Source organism: Gracilinanus agilis, chromosome 3, assembly GCF_016433145.1.
Source record: "Gracilinanus agilis isolate LMUSP501 chromosome 3, AgileGrace, whole genome shotgun sequence".
Classification (NCBI taxonomy): domain Eukaryota; kingdom Metazoa; phylum Chordata; class Mammalia; order Didelphimorphia; family Didelphidae; genus Gracilinanus; species Gracilinanus agilis.
The window spans coordinates 647,916,758-647,934,181 of record NC_058132.1 but is presented as its reverse complement, the minus strand read 5'-3'; positions in this window follow the sequence as shown (position 1 = coordinate 647,934,181).

Sequence of the window (17,424 nt, the reverse complement as noted above, 5' to 3'; positions counted from 1 at the left end):
AGAATGCACTTGAGCTGAGTTTTGAGGGAAAGAAGGCATTACAGGAGGGGAAGTGGGAAGGGCATATAGGATCTCTAGGAAGGAGACTAGTGCAAAATCTTGAAGGGGAGAGATAAGAGTGTTGTTGTATGTGGCAAATACCAAAGATCCACTTGACTAAGCTGTTGAGTAAATGAAGGAGGGTCAAGTATGAGATTAGAAACGTTTGGTGAAGGGTTTTTCATGACAATCATGAAGAAGAGTGGATTTGATCTGGAAGGTTTAGGAAGTCATTGAAGTATGTAGGAAGCGAGGAAGATGCCCAAGCCTCTTCTTGCAACTACAAACTGGGTTAAGTGGGAGGAGTGACCACTAGCTGTGAGGGTGGCAGGAAAGTATGGATCCTCAGGGAAGAGCTAGGTTTCCACAAAGAGGAGGAATGTGGGTTGAAAGATTGAGGAATCATAGACTAATTGAGGGCAGCTGAGCTGGGCTTCTACAGAACCCAGACTGATGGAATCAGCACTGGGTAGACTGGACAGCAGCAGGATCTTTGCAAGAAGGAGGCCAGCCAGTCCAGGGTGAGGACATGGGAGGAGCTAGGGAGCCTGCTATTTGCATCTAACATGAATCATGTAACTTTCTTCATTAACTGATGACCCTATGAATGAAACCCAAGCAAAGAATGCTGAAATCTCTTCACCCCAATGGAATATTCACATCCTCACCTGTTTTAGGCATAGGGTTAGGGATAGGGAAAGGCTGCACCTGTGACTTGGAAAGCTCCTCTCTGCTAGCATAGGTTGGATGCCTATTAACAACTTGGCAGCAGTGGGATGGTACAGTGGATAGAACCCTGGAGCTGGGGTCAGGATAGATCTGAGTTCAACTCCAGCCACAGACAATTACTATCTGGGTAAGGCTAGGCGAATCACTTTGCCTCTGTTTCCTCAGCTGTAAAGTGGAGATAATAATAGCAACCACTTCCCAGGGTTGTTGTGAGGATCCACTGAGATAATATTCATAAGGCACTTAGCACAGTGCCTGGTACATAGTAAGCACTATCTAAATGTTAACTATCATTATTAGCATTGGAATGGTGGATAGAATCATTGGACTTGGAGTCATGGAAACTGGGGTTTGAATCCACTTATTAGCTGTGTAATCCTGGGTGAGTCATTTCACTTAAAATATCATCTACCTCAGAGTGCTTTTGAGGATCAGATGAGATGATACACAATGTACTTTGCAAACCTTAAAGCTCTTTATCAATATTGGGTAGCATTATTAGACAGTTTCTTGGGACACAGAAATGGTGACTTACCTAAGGTCACACAGCTAGTAGGTATCCGAGCAGAATGCTTTTGCTGAACCTGAAGCCAGCTTTCTTACTGAGATCCAAGTAGGTTTCCCTAAAGTCACTAGGGAAGACCTAGTCGCTGGACCCAGCAGAGTCTCTCTAGGCTGTCCCCCAGCCTTCAGATTTGCCCTCACCTCCGCCTGCCTGAATTAGCTGCCCTGGTTTGGGCCATTGTCAAGCCTGGCTCTTTTCCCTTGAGGAAGGAGGCTTCTGGCACCAGCCCTGCATACTGATGTGAAAAATCATTATATCCTGAAGATCCAAACTGTTGGGGCTGGTATTTACCACACACATCACCCACAGACAAACTATAAAATTATAGCTCTTTTCGGGTGGTTTATGCCCGCTTTCAAATAGCCCAGCCCAGCAGGAAATCATAAGAAAGAGAGATGAAGGGAACTTGCGAGGGAGGGCTAGGCAGGGGGGAGGAGGACCACAATCGTCCTCTGATTAGTTCAGATGAAAAATGATTTGGAAAAACACCAATGTAACAGCAATAACAAGGTTCATTGGGCTGATCTGTTATTTGCAAACAGATTAGACAGCCTGCTGAAGCCTGCTGGTTAAAGTCTCTTTCCAGCTTTATGGGGAGATTGGAAAGGAGCTTTCATCATCCCCCATACTCTTTGAGATAGAGCCCCCAACCCTTGGGCTAACAACACAATCAAAGAGAGATGAGCTGTGTCTAGACTGGCTGGGAGAGTGGGGTGGATCTACTCTGAGTCTTCCAAGTTTCCTCCTTTCCCAGATGTCTCTAGTGCTTTTGTTCCCTGTCCTCTGTACGTCCAGACACTCTGTAGATAATAGCACTTAACAAAAGCAATAATAACAACAATGAGGGGCAGCTAGGTGACCCATGAAGAGTCAGGAAAATCTGAGTTCAAATTCTGTGCTGGACATTTCCTGATTGTGTGGCCCTGGGCAAGTCACTTATCACTTTCCACAACCTTGGCTTCTTCATCTGGGAATGAATAACAACACCTCCTTCCCAGGATTACTATGAGAATCAAAGGAGACAATATTTGTACAACTCTTTCCAAACTTCCAGCACTAGATAAATGCCAGCTATTGTTATTAATGCTGGTTCACATTGGCAGAGCTGCTTGCCTTCTTACAAAGTTGCTTCCATGCTTATCATGCACTCCCTTATTCCTGTAACTTGCCATATCTCCCTTCTGGGTTGGGAAATCCTTTTTTTTTTTTTAACCTTACCTTCTCTCTTAGAATTGATTCTAAGTATCATTTCCAAGGCAGAAGAGCAGTAAGGGCTAGGCAATTGGGATAAAATTATTTGCCCAGGGTCACACAGCAAGGAAGTGTCTGAGATCAAATTTGAACCCAGATCCTCTTGTCTCCAGGTGTGGCTTTCAATCCACTGAGCCACCTAGCTGCCCCAGTTAGGAAATTCTTGAAGGTAGATGCTAGCTCTTCTTTGTCTTTGTCTCCCCTGATTCCCAGACTCTGGTTGTGAGCTCAGCCTCTTCTTTTTACTCCCCTCTCCCACCTTTCCTCTATCCAATCATTTGATAAGTCCTATAGATTCCACCAGGCTACTTGTCCTCTTCTCTCCACTCATCTGGGCACTATCCCACTTCAGACCCTAACCATCTCTCAACAGGACTATTGTAATCACCACCTAATTGGTCTCCCAGGCTCTAGCTTCCCTTCTCTCCAATCACTCCTCCAATCACAGGTTCCTTATCACACACCCAATTTTCCTGCCAAAGTGGTCCTTCCCTCTGGAGGCTTTGCTTGGTATTCCAGTTCTTCCTGTTGTTTTTTCTGCCCTCCCCACCTTTCTAGTTTTCTTTTCCCCTTGTAATAACACACACACACACACACACACACACACACACACACATTGGTTTCCTTTCTTTTCCTCAAATGAAACTTTCCATCTCCTGTCTCTGTCTCCAGGTATTTTTTACCAGCTAAATCCCTTAACTGGGATTCTCTCCCTCCTCCTCTTGGCTTCCCTGGCTTCCTTCCAATCCCAGCTAAAAGCCTACCATCTCCAGGAAGTCTTTCTCTACTCTACTTAATGCTAGGGCCCCTCCATTTCTATTTAGCATGTCTAGAGCTGGTTGTGTGCATGCCGTCTCCCTCGTTAGATGGAAGGCTCTTTGACGACAGGAACCATCTTTTGCCTTTCTTTGAACCCCCAGGGCTTTGCACATAGTAGGTGCTTAATAAGTATTTACTGACTAGCTGAATGTCTTGTAACCTATTTTGTATATATCTTGTATTATTTATCTGTGAATGTGTCAGCTACTCCCCCATTGGAACGTAAGCTCTCGGGAGCAGAGACTGGTGGGGTTTTTGTTTGGAAACAGTCCCCAGATCAGTGCCTACTACCCTCTGTGCCCAGATAAGAGGTACAGAAAGAAGGATGCAATGTCATTGCCAATGAGGAAGAGACATGAACACCTCTCCCAGGGAGGTACTTACTAGATGATTGGGGAAGGAATGGAGGTTGAACACAGTCCACAATCCTAGCTTCTGGAACATTTTGGACACCCAGGAGTTCATGGCTGACTTCCCTTTGGAGCTTTCCTTCCCAAAGCCCATGCCCGTCCTTCTACAGAGTGCCCAACTTGGCTACCTGTTTACCATGAGCCTTCTGGTAAGCCATTTGCTCATTCTGGGCTTCAGCTTCCTTATGGGAAAAGGGAGGCATTTGGAAGGGGAGATTTCGAAGACAGCAGGCTCCTTTCACAGCTCAGGATTCTCTGGTGCTGCACAAAGCCGCGGAGAGAGCTGAGTCTGCCCCCAGGAGCCTCTCAAATTCCTCTAGATTTGTCTTCCACTTCAGCTCAGGGTCCTCCGGTTCAAGACAAGACTCATCCCTCTTCCTAACACCCTGCAAACAAGGAGACAGCCACCCCCTGAGAGTGTGATCCTTACCTCCGACTTGACAGACGGCTTCTGATGAGGTGGAAATAATGTCCAGCCAGTGAAGCGTGGCTCGTGACTGTGAGAATGAGTGGCAGGTCATGGGTGCAGGATGGAAATCTTGGGCTCCCTGGACCCTGACTCAAGAGGAAATTGACCATTAGCTCAGGGTGGCCCAAAGGCAGGTTACATACTGTTTTCTTTCATCCTTCAGCCAGGAAGGAAAACATAAATAAATCATTCATCCACAGTGTTCTAGGGCCACAAAAGAGGCCAGGAGGAGAGAATAACTTCTCACTGGAAGACAGAAAAGTTCCAATTCTGTTTGAGTCAAACCTTGTGAACGTGGAGAACATGGATGCAGAGGAGTGGAGTCTGGATTCTCACTTTAGTTGGTTCTCACTTTAGTTCAAAACTGACTTTTTTTTTAAACCCTTACCTTCTGCCTTGGAATCAATACTGTGTATTGGCTCCAAGGCAGAAGAGTGGTGAGGGTGGGCAATGGGGGTCAAGTGACTTGCCCAGGGTCACACAACTGGGAAGTGTCTGAGGCCAGATTTGAATCTAGGACCTCCCATCTCTAGGCCTGACTCTCATTCCACTGAGCCACCCAGCTGTCCCCCAAAACTGACTTTTGAAAAGTGAATTCATTCCAATTAAAAGCCATTGATTATGGATCTTCTATGTACCGGGCTGTGGAGACACACAGACAAAAATAGAAACCATCTCTGTCCTTAGAGCTTCTGGGTTAGAGGAGGATCCAATACATGCAAAGAAAGGAGGCAGAGAAAAGGGGAAGAGTCATTTCCAACAGCTGGGAGCAAGCAGGGATCTCATGTGTAGGAGGTGATACCTGAGCAAGGCTTTGAAGGAAGCTATTGGGATTCTAAGAGATAGAGGTAGGGGAGGGAAGGAGGGCATTCCAAGCATGAAGAACCATGCATATGAAGGCCTGGAGAAAGGAGATGGAATATTATTATTATTATTATTATTATTATTATTATTATTATTATTATTATTATTATTATTATTATTATTTAAACCCTTACCTTCTGCCTTGGAATCAATACTGGGTATTGGTTCTAAGATAGAAGAGTGGTAAGGGTGGGCAATAGGGGTCAAGTGACTTGCCCAGGGTCACCCAGCTGGGAAGTGTCTGAGGCCAGATTTGAACCCAGGACCTCCCGTCTCTAGGCCTGGCTCTCCATCCACTGAGCTACCCAGCTGTCCCCAAGATGGAATATTGTGTAAAGGGTAGATAGTTGATTTAACTGGAACCAAGCATTCATTCACGATGGTATATTTTATGACACTAGATAGTAGTAGTTGTTACAGTCATTTTTCAAGTGTGTGTAACCCTTTGTGACCCCTTTTGAGGCTTTCTTGGCCAGATACTAGAGTAGTTTGCCATTTTCTTTTCCAGCACCTTTTACAGATGAAGACACTGAGGCCAACAGGGTTAAGAGATTGGTCCAGGGTCACACAGCTAGTAAGTGTCTGAGGCTGGGTTTGAACCCAGGAAGAGGAGTCAGCCTGACTCTAGGCCTGGTGCTCTCTCCAATGTGCCACCTCGCTACCCTCTCCCTCCCCCATCCCCACCCCTAGCTATGGGGGTAGGAGCCGGAATGTGAAAGGCTTTAAATTTTAGGGTAAGGATTTACTGTTTGATCCTAGAGGCAATAGGGAACTGCTGGAGGTTCTTGAGTTAGGGGTGGGATAGAAGAATGGTCAGATCTGCACTTTAGAAAGATGGCTTTGACAGATGAATGGAGGAGGGACTAAAGTGTGGAGAGAAACTTGAACTAAGGAGAAGAATTCGAAAGCCATTGTAACAGTCCAGTGAAGAGGAGATGACGACCTGCACCGGGGTGGTGACCGTGTTAGCAGAGAGATGGATGGAGATGAATGTGAGAGATGGGAAATACATTTCTATTTGAGGAAATTCATTTATTCATTTAACAAACATGCATTAAGGGGTCTACTCCATGCAGAAAAACCCACGTGATTTTATCCACACCTTTAAGGAGTTGACAGTTCAGCAATGAAGCACAAATTTTGATTCATTTACTTCTTGTAATTGAAGAACCCAGAAGACTTATTGTGCGAGGCTGGAAATGTGACTTTATCTGTATAGGGAACCCCCCGTGTCAACATCCCTTCCACAGATGCTGAGCAACAATTCACCTACAGCATACTTAGCCTCAACAGGTTTCTTGGGGGCACTGAGAGGGCAAATGACATTTCCATGGTGACATAGCTAGTACATGCCAAAGGCAGGATTTGAACCCAGGTCTACTTAACTCCAAAGTTAGATCCCTACACACTACTGTTGGGCTGCTTTTCTTATATTAAATTATAGTGTGTAATAAGCATATACCATTGAATTTAATGCTTGCAGGGCTTTTTGAGGTGATTAGTTGTAGCCCCCTCATTTTACAGAAAAGGAAGCTGGGACCCAGAGAGGTGAAGTGACTAGCCCTAGATGGCACAGGTCATAACAGAGCTGAGGTCTGAACCCCTGTCTTCGGACTCTTCTGACTTAAGGGATGACCAGCCCCTCTGGTGCTGAAGGCTTGCTGGGCAGTTTTCAGGGCTGCTCTTTGGACGCCTTTGGTGTCCACCTTTCACCTAATTCTCTGGAGGCTCCAAGAAGTTAGAGCCTGCCCAGTGGCTGCACTCTGGTAAAACCATCTTAGCAGGGAGGCTAAAGCAGCTTGAGAGGAACCAAAAGACTGTTGGTGAGTCAGGGGGATGTCTACCCGAGCATGAATGGGCAGATGGGCACACGAGAACAATTTGTTCCACTGGCCATGAAGGCAGCCTAAGCAAGAGCTATGGAGCACTAAGAGCTCAGTCAGACATCGAAGATGCAAAGGTCAAGCACTGCACCTCAAGCCATCGCCAGTCGTCCTGACTATTGTCTTGCCATGGGACTTCGATGGTTCTGTGATTCACTTAAATCCAATTCATGATCGAGTGAGGATATTAGACCATGGTGCCATTGGGCCTCTTCTAAAAAGGAAGGAGGAGCAGCAACAAACATTCTTTCATCGGCACTTTTGAAGAACCACTTGTTGATTTTTGACTGTTCTTCCTTGAGTAAGACCCGAGCAATTGGACAAGAAATTAGCCCAGTGATACAAAGGACCCTAAAACACAATCCCTGTCCTCTGGTGGGGGCTCAGAGTTCAGCAAGCACCTTCGCTTTCATCTATGGTGCCCCCCAGGCCCTCCAGGGGCTGAGAGTCAAGCTCATAGAAGAGGTATATAAATATTCATAGAACTGTGATGTTGAGGAAGAGAAGTTCATCTGAACTATTCAAGGAGCTGATTCTTCCCCTTGGCTGCTCCTTCCTTTGCTGCTTGGGTTGCCTTCAGATACAATTAAGCCGGGGAGTTGTGAGTCTTCTTCAATGATGGGAAGGGGCTCCTTATTTACTATTTCAGTTCTGCCATCTACACTGAAATAAGGCTGGGAGTAATTAGGGACTTTACTAATGAGGGGGAGATTGTGGATCTGATTGGGATCAGTTGACTCAGTGAGAGGTAAGCAAGAAGGATGGGAAGAGTTGGCTGCTCCCAAGAGCCCAGGCCGCCTAAATGGAAACTCCCGGAAAACCATCAGAAAGATTACCCAGCATCCAAACTGACAAGTAATGGAGTCCTAATTGCTAATAACATCTTGTCCTCATACTGACTGACAGCTTAAAAATTGAATTTCTCGATGTGTATTTGAACGACAAAACCTTCCTGTGATCATGCTGCACAGAGAATGGTCATGACCAAAATGTTCAAGGTGATGTCTGTCAGATTTATTTGGATCAGGACTGTTTGAGAGAAGAGAAATTGCCCATCTTCCCCAGGAAGGAGCATAGCCCCTTGTTCAAAACTGAGTATTCTGTGCCTTCCTTGAGACATTAGAACATTTGCTCTATGTGGAAGCTATTGGCTGTCAGATTGGAAACCAATTCACCATATTTCAACAGCTATTATTCACCTGCTCTTTGCAAGGAGGATCCTATCTTGTCCAATCCATTTCACCCCCACGATACAAACCAATACAATCCAACAAGCATTTATTTAGAAGATATTATGTTCAATGCCCTATACTAGGCAAAACTGATAAGCCAGAGCCTGACCTTGAGGTGCTTCCACTCTTCAGAGTAATCTCATTCCTCTGCCTCCCCACCAGGAAGAAAAGAGGCAAATGGTCTGAGTGCGATTTCTGAGCCATCTTTTTTTCTTTCTCTACTCCCCCTCTGGGAGAAGAATCATTGTTGCTAAAGTGGCAAACAAATAAGTTGGGTGGATGGTGGTAGAGAGAGAGTTGGAGGATCAAGGGCTGTGCAATTAAGCCACTCTGTTGTCAGTCTCTGAATGACAAGAGTGCTATAATTCCAGAGATTCAGAGCTGGAAGGAATCTTAGACTATAGGACATTGCAGAGCAGAGGTAGAAGGGATTTTAGAGATAGAATGCTCCATTCCCCTCCATCTTATTTTTTTTAAACCCTTGTACTTCGGTGTATTGTCTCATAGGTGGAAGATTGGTAAGGGTGGGCAATGGGGGTCAAGTGACTTGCCCAGGGTCACACAGCTGGGAAGTGGCTGAGGCCGGGTTTGAACCTAGGACCTCCTGTCTCTAGGCCTGGCTCTCACTCCACTGAGCTACCCAGCTGCCCCCCCCTCCATCTTATTTTAAAGATGGGGAAGCCCTGGTCTGAAATGAGAACTTGACTTGCTCAAGGTCTCATACAGTGGTACCCAGTCCTGATTCACAACCAAAGGCTATGTTTTGTTTTCCAGCACTCTTAAGAGAAACAGCATTCTATAGCAGATAGAATCTGGCCCTGGAACCTGAGAGTCTTAGGATCAAATCTTGCCTTTAACTCTTACAGGTAGTGATGACCGAGCAAGTCATTTAACCTTCGAATGCCCTAGTAACTCCATAGAGCTGTAAACTGCACATGGAGTCCTGAATTGGTAAAGGGAGTTTCACTAGCCTGGAATTCCCAAGGAAGTTCTCTATACTGTTGGAATCCTAAGGAGTTCCCCATAGCCATGAAGTCTCAGTTTCAATTTCTAATCTGATATCATCTACAAAGGATCGCAAAAACTTTACATGATGAATGATGTTAGCCTCATTCTCCGAGAACCCAAACTGGCCAAATTCCTTTTCTCAGGGCCAATTTATTTTTAAGAATAAAGAAAAGTCCCCAATCCACGGGATGTAGATTAAGAAGTCCATTTTTCATTGTTCTCTCACCATGTCACCGTTTACACCCTTTTTTCTCCCAGCAGTTACTGGTTCCAGTGGATGTCTGTCTCCCCAACTTTGGGAATAGGGCCCAGGTTCATAAAGCTCAGACCAAGAGCTTGAAATTCTTCCTCTTCCTCCTCAAAAAAAGATGATCTCTCTTGGCCAGTGGTGAAGCACATGAGTTCAAGTGAATGTAAAAATTAATGGCAGAGCTGAGGAAGGATAGGAAGGATGGGAAAGGAAAGAGCTGACAATAATGATTATTTTGAAAATCAACAAATATGAACATTTTATTATTAAAATAGAAAATGAGGCTTGTGCATATATAAAACTATGAATCTCTCATTTCTAGGCATCTAGGTAGTACAGGGAATATGGTATGACTTGGAGTAAGGAAGACCTGAGTCTGAATCTAGCCTCAGAAATGACCCTGAGCAAGCCATTTAACCCTTATTTGCCTCAGTTTTCTCATCTGTAAAATGGGGGTAATTATACCACTTCACAAGGTTGCTGTGAAGGGTGAAATGAAATAATAATTACAAGAAAAATAGCTAGTACTTATATAAGACTTTATATTTTCTTCTCATGGCACTCTTGAGAGATAGGTGCTATTATTATCCCTCTTTTACAACTGAGGAAACTGAGGCAGATAGAAAATGAGTTGCCTAGGGACTACGGCTAGGAAGTATTTGAGGCAGGATATGATTTCAGACCTTCCTGACACCAGGCCCAGTGCTATTATTATGTGTGTATCTATTGGAAATATATATCTAGAAGAGAAGTATTTCTGGCACATTTTAGTGACTTTGAGGACATAATTCCAAATTGCTTTCTAAAATGGTTGGACTGGGGTCAACCAGGTGGCTCAGAGGATTGAGAGCCAGATCTGGAGACAGGAGGTCCTGGGTTCAAATCTGACCTCACATACTTACTAGTTTTTTAACCCCCATTGCCTAGTCCTTACCACTCTTCTGCCTTGGAACCAATACATAGTATTGGGGAGAGGCTAAGCCTATCTTCTAAGAACTATTTCCAAAAAGATAAGTAGTCAAAGGAGTCTAAAGCAATTCTCAGAAATCCCTTAACCCCCATTCCCTAGCCCTTACTAATCTGCTGCCTTGGAACCAATATGTAATATTGATTCTAAGCAGAAGGTAAGGGTTTAAAAAATAAAATGGTTAGACCAATTAATAGTGCATCAGGATGTTTCTTCCTATAGCCCCTACAACAGTTGTTATTTGTGGGGTTTTTTTGTCTTTGTCCATAGGGTGGGTAGAACTTCCAAGTTATTTAAATGTGGATTTATCCTATTATTATTTAATATCAATAATATGAATGATTTTTCCCCACTTGAATATTGATAGCTTGCCTTTCTTCTTTTGAGAATTGCCTTAGACTCTTTTGACCACATCTTTTGGGGAATAGTTCTTAGAAAATAGCTTTAGCTTCTCCTCATTACCCCATACTGTTACTTTCTGTGAATCAATGAATCCTTCACCCATAGAAACATGAATACAAGGAAAAAAAGAATGTTCTTGGTCTGACTTTCTTGGTAGAGCATCTTTTGCCTTCATTGCTTCATTTTCGAGCCGGTTAATTCTGACTTTTAATACCTTTTTTCTTGTATTAGTCCATGTATTTCCTTTTTCAAATTGTCTTCAGCCTCTCTTGATTGCTTTTTGAAGTCCTGAAGTTCTTGTGTTAATTGAATTTTGAGAACTTCCAAAGCCTGTGTCCAATTTGCTGGAGCTTCCTCCTCTTCTTCTATTTCATTTGCTCTTTTTTTGCTTCTTGGAAAGAAGCTGTCAATTGTAATTTCTTTTCTCTTTTCCTGTTGTTTACTCATATTTTTTCCCTTCTCTATTCTGCTAGTTTAATCAGATGGGTTTAATGAGCTTTGATGAAAGATCTTCTCCTAGCTAGCAATGGTGGTTTGTAGTTAAGTTCTCTGCAGTCTATGGGGGAGGGGTGTTGGAGTTTCCCTGCCCTCTGAAGACTTCTTGTCTGTCTAATTGATGGAATTAAACCTGTATTAGTTTGTATTGCTTAATGTGCCCTGAGGCTAAAAGAGAGAAAGAGAGAAGGGGGTGGGACAAGATAGAGTGTTTTCTCTGAGCTGTCCAGCAGTAGGGTCCCCCTGCTCTTTCCTGTTGTTAGACTTGTTTTCTTTCCTCTCAAAGCCCTTTGTTCTCTATCTTGATGTGGTAAAGCCAGTAGGTCTGAAGTTTTGCTCCATCTAAGCTTCCATCTTCCTAGTGTTTTTTCTGCATTTCTATGGCTTTCTCCTCTAGCCACCTCCCCAGTGCCTGTGTTCAACTCCCTGAGTCCAATGCCAGTAAGGCCCTCTCTCCTGGCTGGTGCGCCTGCCTGGAGATTTCAGGAGCTGCTGGAGACTCCGCACAGCCCCTGGGGGAGGGGTCCTGGGATTCCCCTTCTATACCCTCAGACCCAACAGTTCAAGAATTCAAGCCTTTTTCTTGGCATACCTCTTGAGCTGTCCAGCAGTAGCATCCCCTGCTCTGTCCTTTTGTTTGATTTGGTCCTCTTTCTTCTTGAAGCACATTGTTTTCTATCTTGGTGTGGAAAGGGTGTGGAGGTTTTAAAATTTGCTCTGTCTAAGCCTCCATCTTCCCAGAATCCCCCTCCATCAGAATGGTGGTCTTTGAATGCAAAAATAGGGAGATGGAAGAAAATTTGCCAGAAACCCTTAAAAACTCTTTTAAAAAACCCCATAATTATATGTCAGTCAAAATGAGTGACCTTGAAATTCAGACAACAAAACATTGATTGATAAAATTCATAATTCTCTAGAAGTGAAAAATTCCATTCTGAAAGCTTTGAGGTACATAGTGATTAAATTAATAATTTCAGTAATGAACAACAAATGTTACAAACTACCAGGAGAAATTCTTCATCTATGCAAAACATCAGTCCAAATAGGATTACTAGCAATAACTTAAAATTGAATATGAAAATAGATGATTGTATTCCAAAAGGCAAAAGAGCTCAAGCTACAATTTGAATTAAATTATTCTGTAAAGTTGAGTGTAAAACACTAAGTAAAACATTTTCCCTTCAATCAAAGGAAGGCATTTCAGCCAGATCTAAAGAACAACAAAATCTCAAAAACTCAGAGGTAGGCACAGTGTTTGGACTTCAAACACTCTAGGTAATAAGAACTTAAGAAAAGTAAATTATTAAAATCTGTAACCTCCTCATTTAATAAATAATGAAATGGAGGGATGGAGGGTTATTAGAGTGAAGTGATTTGTCCAAGGTGACAGAGGCAGTAAAGATCAGAGGTGAGATTGAGCCTAGGTTACTTAGCCCAAGAACCAGGCCCTTTCTAATGTGCCCAGGGCAAGGGCGGTTGCTGTGTGGCTGTGCTCTGTTTCATGGCTTTCATGAGCCATGTTTCATGGCTCAAGGTGGGAAAGACTCCTGAGATAACAACATTGAATTCAAGTTTTGCTAGTCATTTTGGTGTAGGGGGTGGCTTAGGGGAGATCTTTGAATAATTGGATAAGCTTTACAGGGTGGGAAGTCTTGATATCTTCTTATGGAGGCTGGAAGCTTTCATTGACCAAGCCCAGGAGAGAAATGGGGTCATCAGCTGGGGCTGTCCAGTAACATCTCAGCTAGTCTAACCTCCCATTTTACCCATCAGAAAGCGTATCTAGAGGGAGAAGATCTATCATTGTATCTCATCTTTTGGGACATGTTGATGGCCTTGTGCAATTGCAGATCCAAACCACACTTTGGTATTCTTGATGATTCTTTCCTTTTCAGAGAGATTGGAAGGGAAACAAAACTTAGAGCAGCCTCTCTTACTGAAGAGGACAATTGGACCTAATACTTGGAGTGAGCTTTGGAGAAGCTTTAAGTTCTCCATTACATATGGCAGCCCAATGTCGACCTCCAGAGAAAGACCTGATAAAATAGAAACAAGCAAGAAATAGTTGCATATATACATATTTTTTTTTGTCAAATGATGCCTTCTCTAGTGCAGGGAAGGGAGGGAGGGAGATAATGTATACATTTATAAATTTTAAAATAAAAAAAGACAATGGGTTGCTTGATGTATAATTGTGAGAAAACTCCTTGCATCAGTCTTTGTATATAACTTGGTTTCTGGTCAGCATAACTTACCCAGGTCCTTCATTAAAGGTCTCTAAGAAACAGAAAGACATGATCCAGATAGAGTGCTGGGTGTAGAGGCAGGAAAACTCCTCTTCCTGAGTTCAGATCTGATCTCAGACACTGACTAGTTGTGGGACTCTGGGAAATTAATTTAACTCTGTTTACCTCAGTTTCCTCATCAGTAAAACAAGTGGAGAAGGAAATGGCAAAGTACTCCAGTATCTTTGTCAAGAAAACCCCAAGTCGGGTTATGAAGAGTCAGACAAAACTGAAAACAATTGAACAGCATCAACAACAAGCTATGTCCAAAGAAGTCACATAGCCATGGGTTGGGAGTTCCTTTGTCTATTGAGAGTACGTTCCAGTGTCTGCCTTTGTCTTCCCTGAATGTCAGCATCCCTGTTTTGCACCAGACTCCAAGCACAAAGATTAAGAAACATCAGGACAACATCTGTTTTTTTCACTTTGTTTACTGATGAATTTTGAGATGACAGGATGGCTCGGCCAGCCCCAGGACAACTTAATAAGAAGGTTTGTCATGCACAGTGCGCCTGGAGCAGAGCCTTTAGACCAAAGTCATCCAGAGCTGCTCAAAATATGTGCTGCAATGGGGAGTGCTTTGTTTGGTTTTGTGTTTATCCTCTGACAGTTTCCTGCTTTATTAAAAACTGATTAATACAATAATTCACTGCAGCTCATGGAGAAAATCGCCTAACCTATATGGAAATTAAATCACTGTTTCCTATTCATAGCATTTCCATACAAATGAAAGCCCCCCCAAAATGGATTCTTCTGGGAGAATTTTATCTTGTAAGAGTGAAGGAAGCATTAATTGCCCTCTTACTATTAATGACCAGATTTTCATTAATGAGACCCCACTGTCCAGGAAAGTAACAATGAGCATCAGGAACAGCGTATTTGGCCCAAGGGATGGCAAGGAGGAGCCAAGAGATGGATTAGACTAAAGCTTTCTCCTAGAAGACTTTTCTCCATCCAATAAGACCACAACATAGATCAGGAAAATGAACTTTTGAGAAGAACTGATGCATGGAAATGAGCCAAATGGTAGATATGTTTGTATTGCTGTTATTGATGTTGGTCCTCTTCCTTGCTGAGGCTGATGCAAGCATAGGTCTTTCCTCATCATCATTCAGAGCCAAAGTCAGGACTCTCAGTCTCTCTCTGTCTCTCCCTGTCTATTCCTGTCTTTCTCTCTCTCTTCTTTTTTTTTTAACCCTTATAGTTTGGTGTATTGTCTCATAGGTGGAAGATTGGTAAGGGTGGGCAATGGGGGTCAAGTGACTTGCCCAGGGTCACACAGCTGGGAAGTGGCTGAGGCCGGGTTTGAACCTTGGACCTCCTGTCTCTAGGCCTGACTCTCACTCCACTGAGCTACCCAGCTGCCCCTCTCTCTCTCTTCTTGTCTCTCCCTATCTCTCTTTCTCTGCCCCCCTCCCTTATTCTCTCTCTCCCTCTCTCCCTTTCTCTCTCCCTCTCTCTCTCTCTCTCTCCCTGTCTCTCCATCTCTCCCTGTCTCTCTCTCTCTCCATATCTTCCCCTCTCCCCCCTCTCTGCATCTCTCTATCTCTGTTCCTCTCTCTCTCTCCATTTCTCCCTCTCTCCCTCTCTCTCTCTCTGCATCTCTCTGTCTGTTTCTGTCTCTGTCTCTGTCTGTCTCTGTCTGCATATATCTCTCTCCATCTCTCCCTCTCTCTGTCTCTCTCTCTCTCTCTCTGCCTCTGCCTCTGTTTCTCTCCTTTTTTAAAACTCTTATCTTCTATTTTAGTAACAACCTTAAAACAGAGGGTACAGTGCCAGGGAAACAAGGTTAAGTGACAGACCCAGGGTCACACAGTTAAGAACTGTGTGAGGCCAGATTAAACCCAGGGCTTCTCATCTTGAGGCCTGGAGCTCTATCTACTGAGCCACCTGACTGCCCCAGGCTTTGTCTTGATCAAGACAATCACTTCCCTAACCATTGAGAGGAAGGAGGCATCCATTTCTCTGCCTTAAGTGAAGAGTTTCATTTTGCCAGTTTGTGCAACAGAAAGTCAGAACCAAGAACAAATGCCTGTCTCTGTCTTAGCTTACCCAGTCTGCCAGCATCACTGCTTTGCCCAAAGCTTCATGCAAAAAGATTCAGAAACTTCACTCTTCATAGGATCTTGAATTCACAGCTATCGCCCAAGCCTTCATTTTCCTGACCAGAATCCTGAGCCCTCGAGATCTGAATAGATTTGCCCAGATCCCTCAGGAAGCAAGTGCAAGATACAGAATTTGAAGCCCTTTTGCTCTGTGGTGAGCAGGGCTTTATCTCTGTCTGTCTGTCTGTCTGTCTGTCTGTCTGACTATCAATATAGATCAATAGCTGTACAATATGTCTATAGACGTAGGTAGGTATACGTGTAGGTGTTTTGCATGTGTACATGTTGATATGCACATAGATAGATGTTTTCTTTTTCCACTGATGCCATTTCTCAGCACCACCCCAAAACAAAGACAGCCCTCCTTTGGAGCAGACACTCTTTGAACCAAAAGACAGACTTCTTAGCCATTTCTCCCAGTGTATGTATGCCTCATTCCATGTCTACCGTCCACCATTTCTCCTACCAAAAGGAGACTTGTGTGTTTCATAATCGGCTCTCTAGAGCCAAGGTTGCTCATTGCATTTGTCTGAGCCACAATGTCCTTAATGGCATTTTTCTTTATATTATTGTGGTCATTGTACTCTGAAAAGTATTTTTTTCATTTTTGTTTCATTTTGTTTTTCCCAGTTTTCCTCCAAGGAACCAGCTGTGCTGGAAAGCGTTACCAGTAGCTTGGGATGGGTCCTGAAATGATCCTTCCAGTCAAGACGCTGAGTTTGTTCTCCCATTTCCCCTTCCCTTGAGAATCTCGCTTCTAGAGCATTTACTAAAGCTCTGCAAAGATTCCCACCCTGTGGGACTCCCTCCTCCTAGCCCCCAAGTGCCATATCTCTCAGCTGGCTGCCTTCTCTGCCTCGCTCCTGGCTGCCCTCTCACCAGCCCCTTGTTCCCCTTTCCTAGTCTCTGTATTTGCAGCCCCTCCACTCTGCTTTGCTGAGGTCCTCTTTGGCTCTCCAGATACCCTGTTGTTTCCCCCTTTTCCCCTTCTGCCAATTTCTCCTGCTTTCTCCTAGTCTATCCCATTTCACAGTCTTCTTCACCCAAGGTCTCGCCTTTCTAGTGTCGTAATTAGCATTGCACCCTGCAGAGGATTTGGTGTTCCAAAAAGAGATTATTCAAATTTGGACCCCAGTGACTAATTCTGTTCACTCAGAGACAAGTAATTAATGGCTTGCGGTGGCAGTAGAGGATAGGAGACTCTTCCATTCTCTCTCCTGGACAGGCCAGTCTAGAAGCTTGTGGCCAGTCCTGGGTGCCACATTTTGGGAAGGCCATTGATGATCTGGAGTTCATCCAGAGGAGAGTAGCCAGGATGGGGAGGGGATCGGAGCCCAGGCCATGGAAAGATGGATTGAACAAAATGGCGATCTTTAGCTAGAAGAGAAGATTTGGGGGTGGGAGAGCATGACAAATGGCTTCCAGCATTTAAAGGACTTGGATTTATTCTAACCCCCAGGGAAACTAGGAGCAATGGCTGGAAGTCATTGAAAGAGAGAAGGAGAGAGATTTCGATCCCATTTAAGAAAACTCCTTGACAAGGAGAGCTGCCCAGAGCTGGGCTAGGCTGCCTCCCAAAGGAGGGAATTCCTCTTTACTGGGGGTGGGGGGGGTCCTTGAGTGAAGGCTGGACACTGACTTGCCAGCTGAG